General features: G+C 38.5%; 1 non-coding gene across 1 annotated transcript; it reads left to right on the top strand.

The window, feature by feature from the left end:
- Window positions 1-13,938: 13,938 nt before the first annotated feature.
- Window positions 13,939-14,046, top strand: LOC112731904 (small nucleolar RNA R71). The gene has a single exon (XR_003167654.1). It is a non-coding gene; the product is annotated as a small nucleolar RNA R71 (small nucleolar RNA).

Raw genomic sequence — 14,046 nt, 5'->3', positions numbered from 1 at the left:
TGGTTCAAGAGGCCTGTTTGAGGCCAATGAGTAATAGCTCAAATGGCATAGTCTCTCCATACTCAATTAAAAGGTTGCGAGTTCGAGTCTCCTATTTTTGGTAAAAAAAAAAAGCCTGTTCAAGCTTATATAATTAACTATGCAAAATCATCATTAGCTTAAATTAGAGGTTTTTTTTTATTAGTATTTTTCTAATTCATGGTAAAAGAAAGAGATATGAACTAAAGGAATATATTAGGTTTAGTCATGTAATAGCTTATCACACAAAATCTTACGCTAGAATAATAAATTAGAAGTGGTGAGATATTAGAATCTCTGATCTAAAAACAAAATAATATATACATACATAGGATTCCAAAAGAAATACATAACAAGTACTAGTCTCAACCTGCGAAGTAAGGCCGACTAGAAAATATAGTACAATTAGAAGTATACAAAATACAACCTGTTTTTTCATAAATCAACATCTAAGAGGGATATACAATTACATATGTTAAAAGTGAAAAAAAGTACTACATAGATCAAAATAAACCCAAAAGTAAAGTCTTCGCTTCATTAAGAGTCCAATACACTTAGCGAGGTGCGTCACGTTCTGTATCTAAAAATTAACAAAATCCGACAACGGGTGAGAACCCGAAAGTTTCAGTAGGGTAATAATTCCAAATAGAGACTATATAAAAAAGATAAGAACCCGCTAGGTAATCCTAAACTGCAATCATTCAATGTTCAAGTCTAGGGTACTTTCTAATTCCAACAAGGTAAACATACTAAGTCTCAGTCATACTAGTGATCTCAAATCTCAACCCAGAGCAAGTGGGATAAACCACAACCCTTGCATCTACCCATGTGGTTCCAATCTCAACCCATAGCAAGTGGGACAAACCACAACCCTTGCATCTATCCAAGGAGCTCAAATATCAATCAAACTCATCTCCATCATCCAACCATATCAACTCATCCCTTCAAGAACAACTCTCAGCGTCACTATCTCCAGCATAAGGGATCTCCCAGTTGTTCAAACACATACAAAATAATACAATAAAAACACAAATAGAGAGAACAGATAATGCAATTAGTTCAAATAGCATATAGATACAATTAATCAAATAAGGCAAGCCAAATACAAGATGCACACACAATCAATACTCACAAATACAAATGATGTATGCCTGTCCTACAGGTTATGAGCTCATGCGTCGGTTTTATTGCCAGAACTCAACACGAGTAAGTAGGATTAACCAACTGTCCTTACTCGTAGGTTCCACAAGCAAGCAGAATTCACCAACCGTTGTTGTCTGGAACATGCAAGTGGGATTAACCACCATCCTTGCTTATTACATTAGCCCACAAGTAAGCGGAATTCACCGCCGTCCTTACTCGGTACCTAGAAGAAGCGGGATTAACCAACCTTCTTTATCCGGAACAAATATCAGTCAATGTGCAAGCGGGATTAACCACCGTCCTTGCCATTGCAAAAAAAAAAATCTCGAGCATGTAGGATTAACCACCATCCTTACCTAAAAATCACTAACAAGCAAGATTAACTACCGTCCTTGTCCTAACATAATTCAGCTTAGTGTGCAAGAGGGATTAACACCGTCCTTGCCACGAGTAAACATCAGTTCACAGTAAAGTCTTTAAGTAGTTTTGAAATCATTAAGTTCATTACAACATTCTCATTCCATTTACTAGTTCCTTCGTCTCGTGAGCAGGATAAAACCTCCATCCTCACAGCGGATGAGATAAAACCTTTGTCCCCACAACTACACCGCAACCACAGAACAAGCGGGATGAGACCTCCGTCCTTGCCGGGTGCAAGTGCCATAGCAATAACAAATTAGTACGCAAGCGGGATAACACCTAAACCTTGCCAATCCAGCCTTTTAGGTCATAATCAATCATTATCAGTATTTTTAAGTAATTTTATAAGTTATTTAACTCATTAACCCCAATTAGTTATCCATTTCATCAATTTGAATCCAAAAACCCCTATTCATGTATCAATTTCCCAATTTCTTTAATACATGAGTGGGATGGAACCCCCATCCTCACCGCAGGTGGGATACCCGCAACATGTCATCCGATTTAACCAAGTATTTCTCCGGGAATAATTCAATTTAATGCCATCAACATACTCTCACTCCTTTCGGAACCTAAAAACTAGTTATCAAACCTTAACTGGGGGTTTCAAAAGTTTGCAAGCTTGCTGAGAAAGTCAAGCAGTCAAAAAGAAAGTTTAATTGAGAAAACAAGACTTGTGCGTACACGTCACCTTGTGCATACGCACAAATCAAAAGTATTTTCCAGCTTGTGCGTACGCACAAATCCCTCTCTTGCGTGTGCACACCCCTCGTATGTATTTATGAGTCTCTTCACCCATTTTGACTTGTGCGTGCGCATAACTATGTGCGTGCGCACACATACCAAAATTTCTAGTTTTTCTGCAAACTCTCAACTTTCAGATTTTTATACCCAATTTCAAACTCTCATAATTTTCCCTACAAAATTCTGTTTTCCTTCATATTTGAATGGATTTAAAGATAATTTCACTAGCTTTAATTTAGAAAAAATTTCATTCAAATCCGAACTCCGAGCGCCAACTTATGGCCCGTCAAAGTTAGCTAAAAATCTATTTTTACCTAATTCACATAATTCTTCAATTTCATCAATTCTCAATTCAATTCAATCTTAAACCTTTCTAAAACCATGTCTATATATTCTAAACACTCATTTATCAATCATCAACCATTTCAAACCTAAATCATCCCACTTCTAACTTATTTAACACATTTCATCAACAATTAAATCACAATACGTTAATCACTCAACCAAACCACATCATTCCATAACCAAATCAAAATATGGCAATTATGCAACTTATCATAGCTTACCTCATAGAGGATACCTCACCTTATCACAACCGCCCAATTTTCACACCAATTAATAAAATGACAACTATACTACAATATTCAATTCCAATTCCACTCATATAATCATACATAGCTCATCAAACACACAATCATGCTAAAATCACAGCATATCATCAACACACCACGTTCAACGCTATCCTATGGAAATTAACCTAGGTTTTCACATAGTGTTACACAAAGTCTATCCGAAATTAAGACCCATACCTTATCAACGGCGGTTTTCCCCCAACTCTCGAATTTTCTTTTCAGACGAATCCAAACTATAACCAAGCCACCAAACTCTCGCTAAGTGCTTTGCAACTAACCCAACCATCCAAATTCACACCAATATCAACCAAGCATCCATGCTCTCCACAATTAAGCTATTCACAACAAAATTTACAATTTCCTCAACCTAGAGTTCATAAATTAGAAAATCCAAAAAGAAAAAAACCTTCCTTACCTTAACCCACCGAATTTTGGATGGAACTCCCTTGAAATCCATACTAGAGTACCCCTAAAGAACCAAAATCACAAGATTTTAACTCATATATATCCAAAACACAAATTCAATGGGGAATTCAAAAATAGAGTAGGGATTTCGGATTTACTCACCATGATAGTTATATAGAATCAAAGAGGATGAGGAGAGCGACGTGTGACTACAAATGACTTGTCAATCGGTGCTACGGATTGAAAGTTATGTGGATTTGAATGTGGTGGGTCAATAGTATTTAGGACTCATGTTTTTCCCTCTCTTCTCTTTGTTCGTGGCTCTCTCAAATGGGAGGAAAAAGTGTGCTGAACTTTTGTTAAGTGAAGGAGATATATAACATGGCCTTGGGCCCAATGTGAGCCCGTTTGCAATTTTGAGTCCGTTGGCCCTACCTTGGACCAAAATTTTTAAAATAAGTATCCGGACTTCTATTTTAAATATTTTTTGTCATTTTTACAATTCTAATATCCTCACTCACAGTACCTGACAGATTTAAGTCGGTACCGTTAATTTTAATGTCAGTACGCATTTTTTCGTAATTGACTATATTTTTGCACTCAAATTTTATTTTCTTGATTAAATTCTCATAAGCATTTTTTCTGAATTACAAATATTAAATTCATAATTTTTTCATTTAATTTATTTATTAATTATTAATTAATTATTTATCATTTACCTGAGTTTTACATCTTACCCATCTTAATAAAATTTTGTCCCTCAAATTTCAGTCACTAAAAGAAAATAGGTGAGAGCAATGTTTCTTTACCTCAACTCCTAATTTCGCAATCCTCTACTGACCTTTGGATGTAACAAACTACAAATTCAAACCAATTACATTTACCTATACTAATAACACATCCTAAACCATATTTCTTTCACATCATAATAGCCTTAAAGCCATCAAGTCACCACGTATTTGTCATCATCAGGTCTCGACCATCGAGGACTACACCTCCTTCAACTTCCGAATATTCAACGTGCTCAGATACAAATGCAATGCTTTTAAATTCATATTCAAGCATCATAAATCCCCTTGTTAAAAGAGTAACTTTTCCAAATCACATTCGGCAGGGTTCAAGGGTTATACTAAAGGTTTCAGACTCAACTTTAGGTTCAATAAAAGGTTCCTTCTAGTTTCATCTCAATATCTATATTCAAATCTTAGAACTTAAATGCTATATACTTTTTGCTATATTAATGCTCCAACCCGCTTCCGATGTGTCACTTTGATTGTTAGTCATTAAGAATTTAATTAGTCATCCACGTTATGATCTATTATCAGATCACAAAAATATATTGTTTACTTCAAAGCTCTCTTAATCTGACCAAAGTAATACTTAGGTTCATCCTAAGACTCAAATCACAATTTAAAGCCTGAGTGCATCTCTAGGTTTAAATCAAAATCTCATTTCTCGAAATTAATTCAAATATCAGAAATCGTAAACCTCAAGGGCCTTAACGCCTTAATCAACCTGAGGAAAATTCACAGTTATTATCCACATTAATCAATCGCACATAATCAATCATGACTTTGCATTTCAATTTTCAACGTCAACGAAAACCTATAGTTATCAATTCTCTTCAAAATCCTCAATCTCAATAATCACATTATAATAAGGACCTCAATCAAAACACAATCCTCAACAACAATCAGGGTATCTACTCTGGTTCTTCATCCTCAAGCACAAAACTATAACTTGACATAATAGACAACCAATAAATTCCATTTATCATAATCAAAATTAAATTTCAATCAATATCAAACCCAACCAAATTCAAGCCTAAGCCATGCTCACTTATTTTTTTCCATTTCTACCTATCTCTTCACTCAACAATTTACCAAATATCAAATGTTATCTCAATCACCATATAATCTACAATTAAATCCAAAATCAAATGTCGATATCATCATCAAACTTCCACTCTTAACCAGATGAGGCAACAATCACCATCAATCTCATTCTTGACTGCACTCACGTCCACGAGAAGTCATTTGGATCTTGTCCACACCGAATAATTGATATTAAGGTGATAATCTCAATATCTCAAGTTAAGTGATTCAATTTTCTAAAAGTATAATAATGAATAATTATACCATATTCGTCAAGCAGATATCCTAAATAGCATGCACACACAATCCAGAGTATGCTCAGAAGCATAATCAGTCCATTCCTTAAACTCTACAGAAACGAACTACTCTGATACCATAATGTAACAACCTACCATACAAAGCCTTACACTATAGTCATAAATTAGAGGTGGTGAGGCATTATGGCCTCTAAAAGTAGAAAAGTGCATTTATAGTATTCGGAAGAATATAATTTAACTAGGAGCCTGTGAAGAATGATAACAGAATAATAATCACATTGCACTCGAAACTATTAATGGTAAAGGCGTCGATATAAAAAAACAGAAGATATGTATATATATATACACACACAGAGAGACACACACATAGGATTCTAAAAGAAATACATAACAAGTACTAGTCTCGACTTGCGGTGCAAGGCCGGCTAGAAAATATAGTACAACTAGAAGTATACAAAATACAACCTGTTTCTCATAAGTCAACCTCTAAGGGATATACAATTATATATGTCAAAAGTGGAAAAAAGTACTACATAGATAAAAATAAACCCAAAAGTAAAGTCTTTGCTTCATCAAGAGTCTAACACACTCAACGAGGTGCGTCACGTCCTGTATCTGAAAATTAACAAAATCTGATAACGGGTGAAAACCCAAAGGTTTCCAATAGGGTAAGAATTCCAAATAGAGACTATGTAAAATTGTATGAACCCGCTAGGCAATCCTAAACTTCAGTAATTCAAGGTTTAAGCCTAGGTCCTTTCTAATCCAAACAAGATAAACAGACTAAGTCTCAGTCATACTAGTGATCTCAAATCTCAATTTGGAGCAAGTGGGACAATCCACAACCCTTGCATCTACCCAGGTGATTCCAATCTCAACCCGGAGCAAGTGGGACGAACCACAACCCTTGCATCTATGCAGAAAACTCAAATATCAATCAAACTCATCTCCATCATCCAACCATATCAATTCATCCCTTGAAGAACAACCTTCAGAAGTCACCATCGCTAGTATAAGAGATCTCTTAGTTTTTCAAACACATACAAAACAATACAAGGAATACACAAATAGAGAGAACATATAAAGCAATTAGCTCAAATAGCATATAGAAATAATTATTTAAATAAGGCAAGCCAAATACAAGATGCACACTCAATCAATACACACAAATACAAATGATGCATGCCTGTCCTACTGACTATGAGCTCACGAGTCAATTTTATTGCCAAAACTTGCACGAGTAAGCGGGATAAACCAACCGTCATTATCCATAGTTTCCACAAGCAAGCGAGATTCGCCAACCGTCCTTGTGCAGAATACGCAAACAGGATTAACCATCATCCTTGCCTATCACATTATCCCACAAGTAAGTGAAATTCACCACCGTCCTTACCGTGTACTTTAAACAAGCAGGATTAACTAACCGTCCTTGTTCAGAACAAATGTCAGTCCATGTGCAAGCGGGATTAACCACCATTCTTGCCATTGCAGTAAAATCTCGAGCAAGTGGGATTAACTACCATCCTTACCCGGACAACCAAGAACAAGCGACATTAACCATTGTCCTTGCCCTAGCATAACTCAACTCAGTGTGGAAGTGGGATTTATCACCATCTTTGCCATGAGCATACATCAATTCACAGTAAAGTCCTTAATTAGTTTTGAAACCATTAAGTTCATTAACCACATTCTCATTCAGTTTACCAATTTCTTCGTCTTGTGAGTGGGATAACACCCCCGTCCTCACAGCAGGCAGGATAAAATATCTGTACCACAATGGTGCACGAAATTGTGATTACACTTTGATTATGTAAAATTCATCGCTCTTTCTTTCCCTGGTAATGGCGCCAAAAACATGATGCCAATACCATGGTTCACAACTTCGCACAACTAACCAGCAAGTGCACTGGGTCATCCAAGTAATACCTTACGTGAGTAAGGGTCGAATCCCACGGAGATTGTTGGTATGAAGCAAGCTATGGTCACCTTGTAAATCTCAGTCAGGCAGATATAAAATAGTAATGGGGTTTTCAAAAATAATACTAAAATAAGGATAGAAATACTTATGTAATTTATTGGTTAGAATTTCAGATAAGCGTGTAGAGATGCTTTCGTTCCTCTGAACCTCTGCTTTCCTGCTATCTTCATCCAATCAATCTTACTCCTTTCTATGGCTAGCTTTATGTAAGGATGTCACCAGTGCCAATGGCTACTTTCGATCTCTCTCGGGAAAATGATCCAAATGCTTTGTCACAGCACGGCTAATCGTCTGGAGGCATCACCTTTGTCGTTGGTTGCATCCTATTCCTCCCTGTGAAAATGGTCCGATGCGCTGTCACTGCATGGCTAATCATCTGGAGGTTCTCGATCATACTGGAATAGGATTTACTATCCTTTTGCGTCTGTCACTACGCCCAACACTCGCGAGTTTGAAGCTCGTCACAGTCATTCAATCCCAGAATCCTACTCGGAATACCACGGACAAGGTTTAGACTTTCCGGATTCTCATGAATGCCGCCATCAATCTAGCTTATACCACGAAGATCCCAATATCTCGGACTCGGTCCCCTGTATTAGTAATCTAAGAGATACTCGTTCAATCGAAGGTAGAACGGGAGTGGTTGTCAGGCATGCGTTCATAGGGAATGATGATGATTGTCACATTCATCACATTCAGGTTGAAGTGCGAATGAATATCTTAGAAGTGGAATAAGTTGAATTGAATAGAAAACAGTAGTACTTTGCATTAATCTTTGAGGAACAGCAGATCTTCACACCTTAATCTATGGAGTGCAGAAACTCTACCGTTGAAAATACATAAGTGATAATGGAGTTCATTGGTCTCGGCCCCAGAGGGGAACCGGAGTAACCAAGACTATGAATACAATGATAAAAAGTTCTATTTATAATAAACTAGCTACTAGGGTTTACAGAAGTAAGTAATTGATGCGTAAATCCACTTCCGGGGCCCACTTGATGTGTGCTTGGGCTGAGTTTGAGTGTTACACGTGTAGAGGTCATTCCTGGAGTTGAACGCCAGTTTTGGTGCCATTTTGGGCGTTGAACTCCACTTTGCAACTTGTTTCTGGCGCTGGACGCCAGAATTGGGCAGAAAACTGGCGTTAAATGCCAGTTTGCGTCGTCTAAACTTGGGAAAAGTATGGACTATTATACATTGCTGGAAAGCCCTGGATGTCTACTTTCTAACGCAATTGGAAGCGCGCCATTTCAAGTTTTGTATCTCCAGAAAATCCATTTTGAGTGCAGGGAGGTCAGAATCCAACAGCATCAGCAGTCCTTCTTTAACCTCTGAATCTGATTTTTGCTCAAGTCCCTCAATTTCAGCCAGAAAATATCTGAAATCACAGAAAAGCACACAAACTCATAGTAAAGTCCAGAAATGTGAATTTAACATAAAAACTAATGAAAACATCCCTAAAAGTAACTAGATCCTACTAAAAACATACTAAAAACAATGCCAAAAAGCGTATAAATTATCCGCTCATCACAACACCAAACTTAAATTGTTGCTTGTCCCCAAGCAACTGAAAATCAAGTAGGATAAAAAGAAGAGAATATACTATAAATTCCAAACTATCAATGAAACATAGCTCCAATCAGATGAGCGGGACTTATAGCTTTTTGCCTCTTGAATAGTTTTGGCATCTCACTTTATCCATTGAAGTTCAGAATGATTGGCTTCTATAGGAACTCAGAGTTTAGATAGTGTTATTGACTCTCCTAGTTCAGTATGATGATTCTTGAACACAGCTATTTTATGAGTCTTGGCCGTGGCCCTAAGCACTTTGTTTTCCAGTATTACCACCGGATACATAAATGCCACAGACACATAATTGGGTGAACCTTTTCAGATTGTGACTCAGCTTTGCTAATGTCCCTAATTAGAGGTGTCCAGGGTTCTTAAGCACACTCTTTTTTTTTGCTTTGGACCTTGACTTTAACCACTCAGTCTCAAGTTTTCACTTGACACCTACACGCCACAAGCACATGGTTAGGGACAGCTTGATTTAGCCGCTTAGACCAGGATTTTATTCCTTTAGGCCCTCCTATCCACTGATGCTCAAAGCCTTGGGATCCTTTTTATTTGCCCTTGCCTTTTGGTTTTAAGGGTTATTGGCTTTTTGCTCTTGCCTCTTGGTTTTAAGAGCTTTGGCTTTTTCTGCTTGCTTTTTCTTTTTCTTTCTATTTTTTTGCCTATTTTTTTTTCTGCAAGCTTTGTTCTTTGCTGCTTTTTCTTGCTTCAAGAATCATTTTTATGATTTTTCAGATTATCAAATAACATGTCTCCTAGTCATCATTCTTTCAAGAGCCAACATATTTAACATTCTTAAACAACAACTTCAAAAGACATATGCACTGTTCAAGCATTCATTCAGAAAACAAGAAGCATTGTCACCACATCAATATAATTAAACTAAGTTCAAGGATAAATTCGAAACTCATGTACTTCTTGTTCTTTTGAATTAAAAAATTTTTCATTTAAGAGAGGTGATGGATTCATAGGACATTCATAACTTTAAGACAAAGTTACTAACTACTAATGATCATGTAATGAAGACACAAACATAGATAAGCACTTAACATAGAGAAAATGAAAAATAGAAGAAATAAGAACAAGGAATGAATCCACCTTAGTGATGGTGGCGTTTCCTTCTTGAGGAACCAATGATGTCCTTGAGCTCTTCTATGTCTCTTCCTTGTCTTTGTTGCTCCTCCCTCATTGCTTTTTGATCTTTTCTTATTTCATGAAGGATGAGGGAGTGCTCTTGATGTTCCACCCTTAGTTGTCCCATGTTGGAACTCAATTCTCCTAGGGAGGTGTTGATTTGCTCCCAATAGTTTTGTGGAGGAAAATGCATTTGAGGCATCTCCGGGATCTCATGGTGATGAGCTTCATACGCCTCTCGAGCTCCATGAATGGGCTCTCTTGCTTGCTCCATCTTTTTCTTAGTGATGGGCTTGTCCTCTTTAATGAGGATATCTCCCTCTATGTCAACCCCATCCGAATTGCATAGGTGGCAAATGAGGTGAGGAAAGGCTAACCTTGCCATAGTGGAGGACTTGTCAGCCACCTTGTAGAATTCTTGAGGTATAATCTCATGAACTTCCACCTCTTCTCCAATCATGATGCTATGGATCATGATGGCCCGGTCTATAGTAACTTCAGACCGGTTGCTAGTGGGAATGATTGAGCATTGAATGAACTCCAACATCCTCTAGCTACAGGCTTAAGGTCCAGTCTTCTTAGTTAAACCGGTTTGCCTTTTGAGTCAATTTTCCATTGAGCTCCTTCTACACATATGTCCATAAGGACTTGGTCCAACCTTTGATCAAAGTTGACTCTCCTTGTGTAGGGGCGTGCGTTCTCTTCCATGTTTGGCAAGTTGAACACCAACCTCACATTTTCCGGACTAAAATCTAAGTATTTCCCCCGAACCAGTGTAACATAGTTCTTTGGATCTGGGTTCTTACTTTGATCATGGTTCTTGGTGATCCATGCATTAGCATAGAACTCTTGAACCATTAGGATGCCGACTTGTTGGATGGGATTTGTTAGAACTTCCTAACCTCTTCTTTGAATTTAATGTCGGATCTCCGGATACTCATTTCTTTTGAGTTTGAAAGGGACCTCAGGGATCACCTTCTTCTTGGCCACAACATCATAGAAGTGGTCTTGATGGGCTTTGGAGATGAACCTTTCCATCTCTCATGACTCGGAGGTGGAAGCTTTTGTCTTCCCTTTTCCTTTTCTAGAGGATTTTCCGGTCTTAGGTGCCATCAATGGTAATGGAAAAATAAAAAGCTTATGCTTTTACCACACCAAACTTAGAATATTGCTCGCCCTCGAGCAATAAAAGAAAGAATAGAGGAAGAAGAAGAAGATATGGAGGAGAGGGAGAAGGGGTTGTGTTTCGGCCAAGAAGAGAAGAGAGGGTTGTGTTGTGTGAATTTGAAGAAGAATGGAGGGCTTTATATAGGGAAGGGAGGGGGGGTTAAGGTTCGGCCATTTAGGGTGGGAAATTGATTTTGAATTTTGAAGGTAGGTGGAGTTTATGAGGTAGGTTTATGGGGAAGAGTGGATGGATGTGAGTGGTGAAGAGGTAATGGGGAAGAGAGATTGAGGTGATTGGTGAAGGGTTTTGGGGAAGAGTGTTTATGGGATTGTGTGAAAGAGGGGTGAGAAGAAGTGAGTGGAGGTAGGTGGGGATCCTGTGGGGTCCACAGATCCTGAGGTGTTCAAGGATTTACAACCTTGCACCAAATTAGGCATGTAAAATGCCCTTGCACACAACTCTGGGTGTTCAGCGCCAGGTTGGTGCCCATTTTGGGCGTTCAATGCCCATTTGTTGCCCATTTCTGGCGTTGAACACCAGAACCATGCTTGTTCTGGGCGTTCAGCGCCAGCTCCTCTCCAGGGTGCAATTCTGGCGTTCAGCGCCTAGATGATGCCCATTTTGGGCGTTCAGCGCCCAGATACTGCCCATTTTGGGCGTTCAGCGCCAGAACCATGCTCTGTTCTGGCGTTGAACGCCAGGCAGATGCTTCCTCCAGAGTGTGATTTTTCTTCTGCTGTTTTTAATTCCGTTTTCAATTTTTATATTTATTTTGTGACTCCACATGATTATGAACCTATAAAGACATATAACCAAGAAAAATATAGTTAGATAAAAAATTGGGTTGCCTCCCAACAAGCGCTTCTTTAATGTCAATAGCTTGACAGTGGGCTCTCAAGGAGCCTCACAGATGTGCAGAGCTTTGTTGAGACCTCCCAACACCAAACTTAGAGTTTGGATATGGGGGTTTGACTCCAAACTTAGAGTTTGGTTGTGGCCTCCCAACACCAAACTTAGAGTTTGACTGTGGGGGCTTTGGTTGACTCTGCTTTGAGAGAAGCTTTTTCTGCTTCCTCTCCATGGATGCAGAGAGAGATCCTTGAGTTGTAAACACAAGGTTGTCCTTATTTAATTGAAGGATCAATTCTCCTCTGTCCACATCAATCACAGCTCTTGCTGTGGCTAGGAAAGGTCTTCCTAGGATGATGAATTCATCCTCTTCCTTTCCAGTATCCAGGACTATGAAATCAGCAGGGATGTAAAGGCCTTCAACCTTTACTAACACGTCCTCTACTTGTCCATAAGCCTGTTTTCTGGAATTATCTGCCATCTCTAATGAGATTTTAGAAGCTTGAACCCCATAGATTCCCAGTTTCTCTATTACAGAGAGGGGCATGAGGTTTATCCCTGAACCAAGGTCACACAGAGCCTTAAAGATCATGATGCCTATGGTACAAGGTATTATGAACTTTTCAGGATCCTGTTTCTTCTGAGGTAATGTCAGTTGATCCAGATCACTTAGTTCATTGGTGAACAAGGGAGGTTCATCTTCCCAAGTCTCAATGCCAAATAATTTGGCATTCAGCTTCATGATTGCACCAAGAAACTTGGTAGTTTGCTCTTCAGTAACATCCTCATTCTCTTCAGAAGAGGAATACTCATCAGAGCTCATGAATGGCATAAGGAGGTTCAATGGAATCTCTATGGTCTCTAGATAAGCCTCAGAGTCCTTTGGTTCCTCAGAGGGAAGCTCCTTATTGATCACTGGACGTCCCAGGAGGTCTTCCTCCTTGGGATTCACGTCCTCTCCTTTCCTCACAGGTTCGGCCATGGTGCTTATGTCAATGGCCTTGCACTCTCCTTTTGGATTCTCTTCTGTATTGCTTGGGAGAGTACTAGAAGGGATTTCAGTGATCCTTTTACTCAGCTGGCCCACTTGTGCTTCCAAATTTCTAATGGAAGACCTTGTTTCATTCATGAAACTTACAGTGGCCTTAGATAGATCAGAGACTAAGTTTGCTAAATTAGAAGTATTTTGTTCAGAGTTCTCTGTCTGTTGCTGAGTGGATGATGGAAAAGGTTTATTATTGCTAAACCTGTTTCTTCCACCATTATTAAAGCCTTATTGAGGCTTTTGATCCTTCCATGAGAAATTTGGATGATTTCTCCATGATGAGTTATAGGTGTTTCCATAAGGTTCACCTAAGTAATTCACCTCTGCTATTGCAGGGTTCTCAGGATCATAAGCTTCTTCTTCATAAGAAGCCTCTTGAGTACTGTTGGATGCAGCTTGCATTCCATTCAGACTCTGAGAGATCATATTGACTTGCTGAGTTAATATTTTATTCTGAGCCAATATGGCATTCAAAATATCAATCTCAATAATTCCCTTCTTCATAGGCGTCCCACTATTCACAGGATTCCTTTCAGAAGTGTACATGAACTGGTTATTTGCAACCATGTCAATGAGTTCTTGAGCTTTTGCAGGCGTTTTCTTTAGGTGAATGGATCCACCTGCAGAAGTGTCCAATGACATCTTTGATAGCTCAGACAGACCATCATAGAATATATCCAGGATGGTCCATTCTGAAAGCATGTCAGAAGGACACTTTTTGGTCAGTCCTTTGTATCTCTCCCAAGCTTCATAGAGGGATTCACCTTCTTTCTGTCTGAAGGTTTGAACATCCACTCTAAGCTT

The sequence above is a fragment of the Arachis hypogaea genome, chromosome 12, assembly GCF_003086295.3.
Source record: "Arachis hypogaea cultivar Tifrunner chromosome 12, arahy.Tifrunner.gnm2.J5K5, whole genome shotgun sequence".
NCBI lineage: Eukaryota > Viridiplantae > Streptophyta > Magnoliopsida > Fabales > Fabaceae > Arachis > Arachis hypogaea.
The sequence above is the reverse complement of the archived record's forward strand: the minus strand, read 5'-3'. Positions and strand labels throughout refer to the sequence as shown.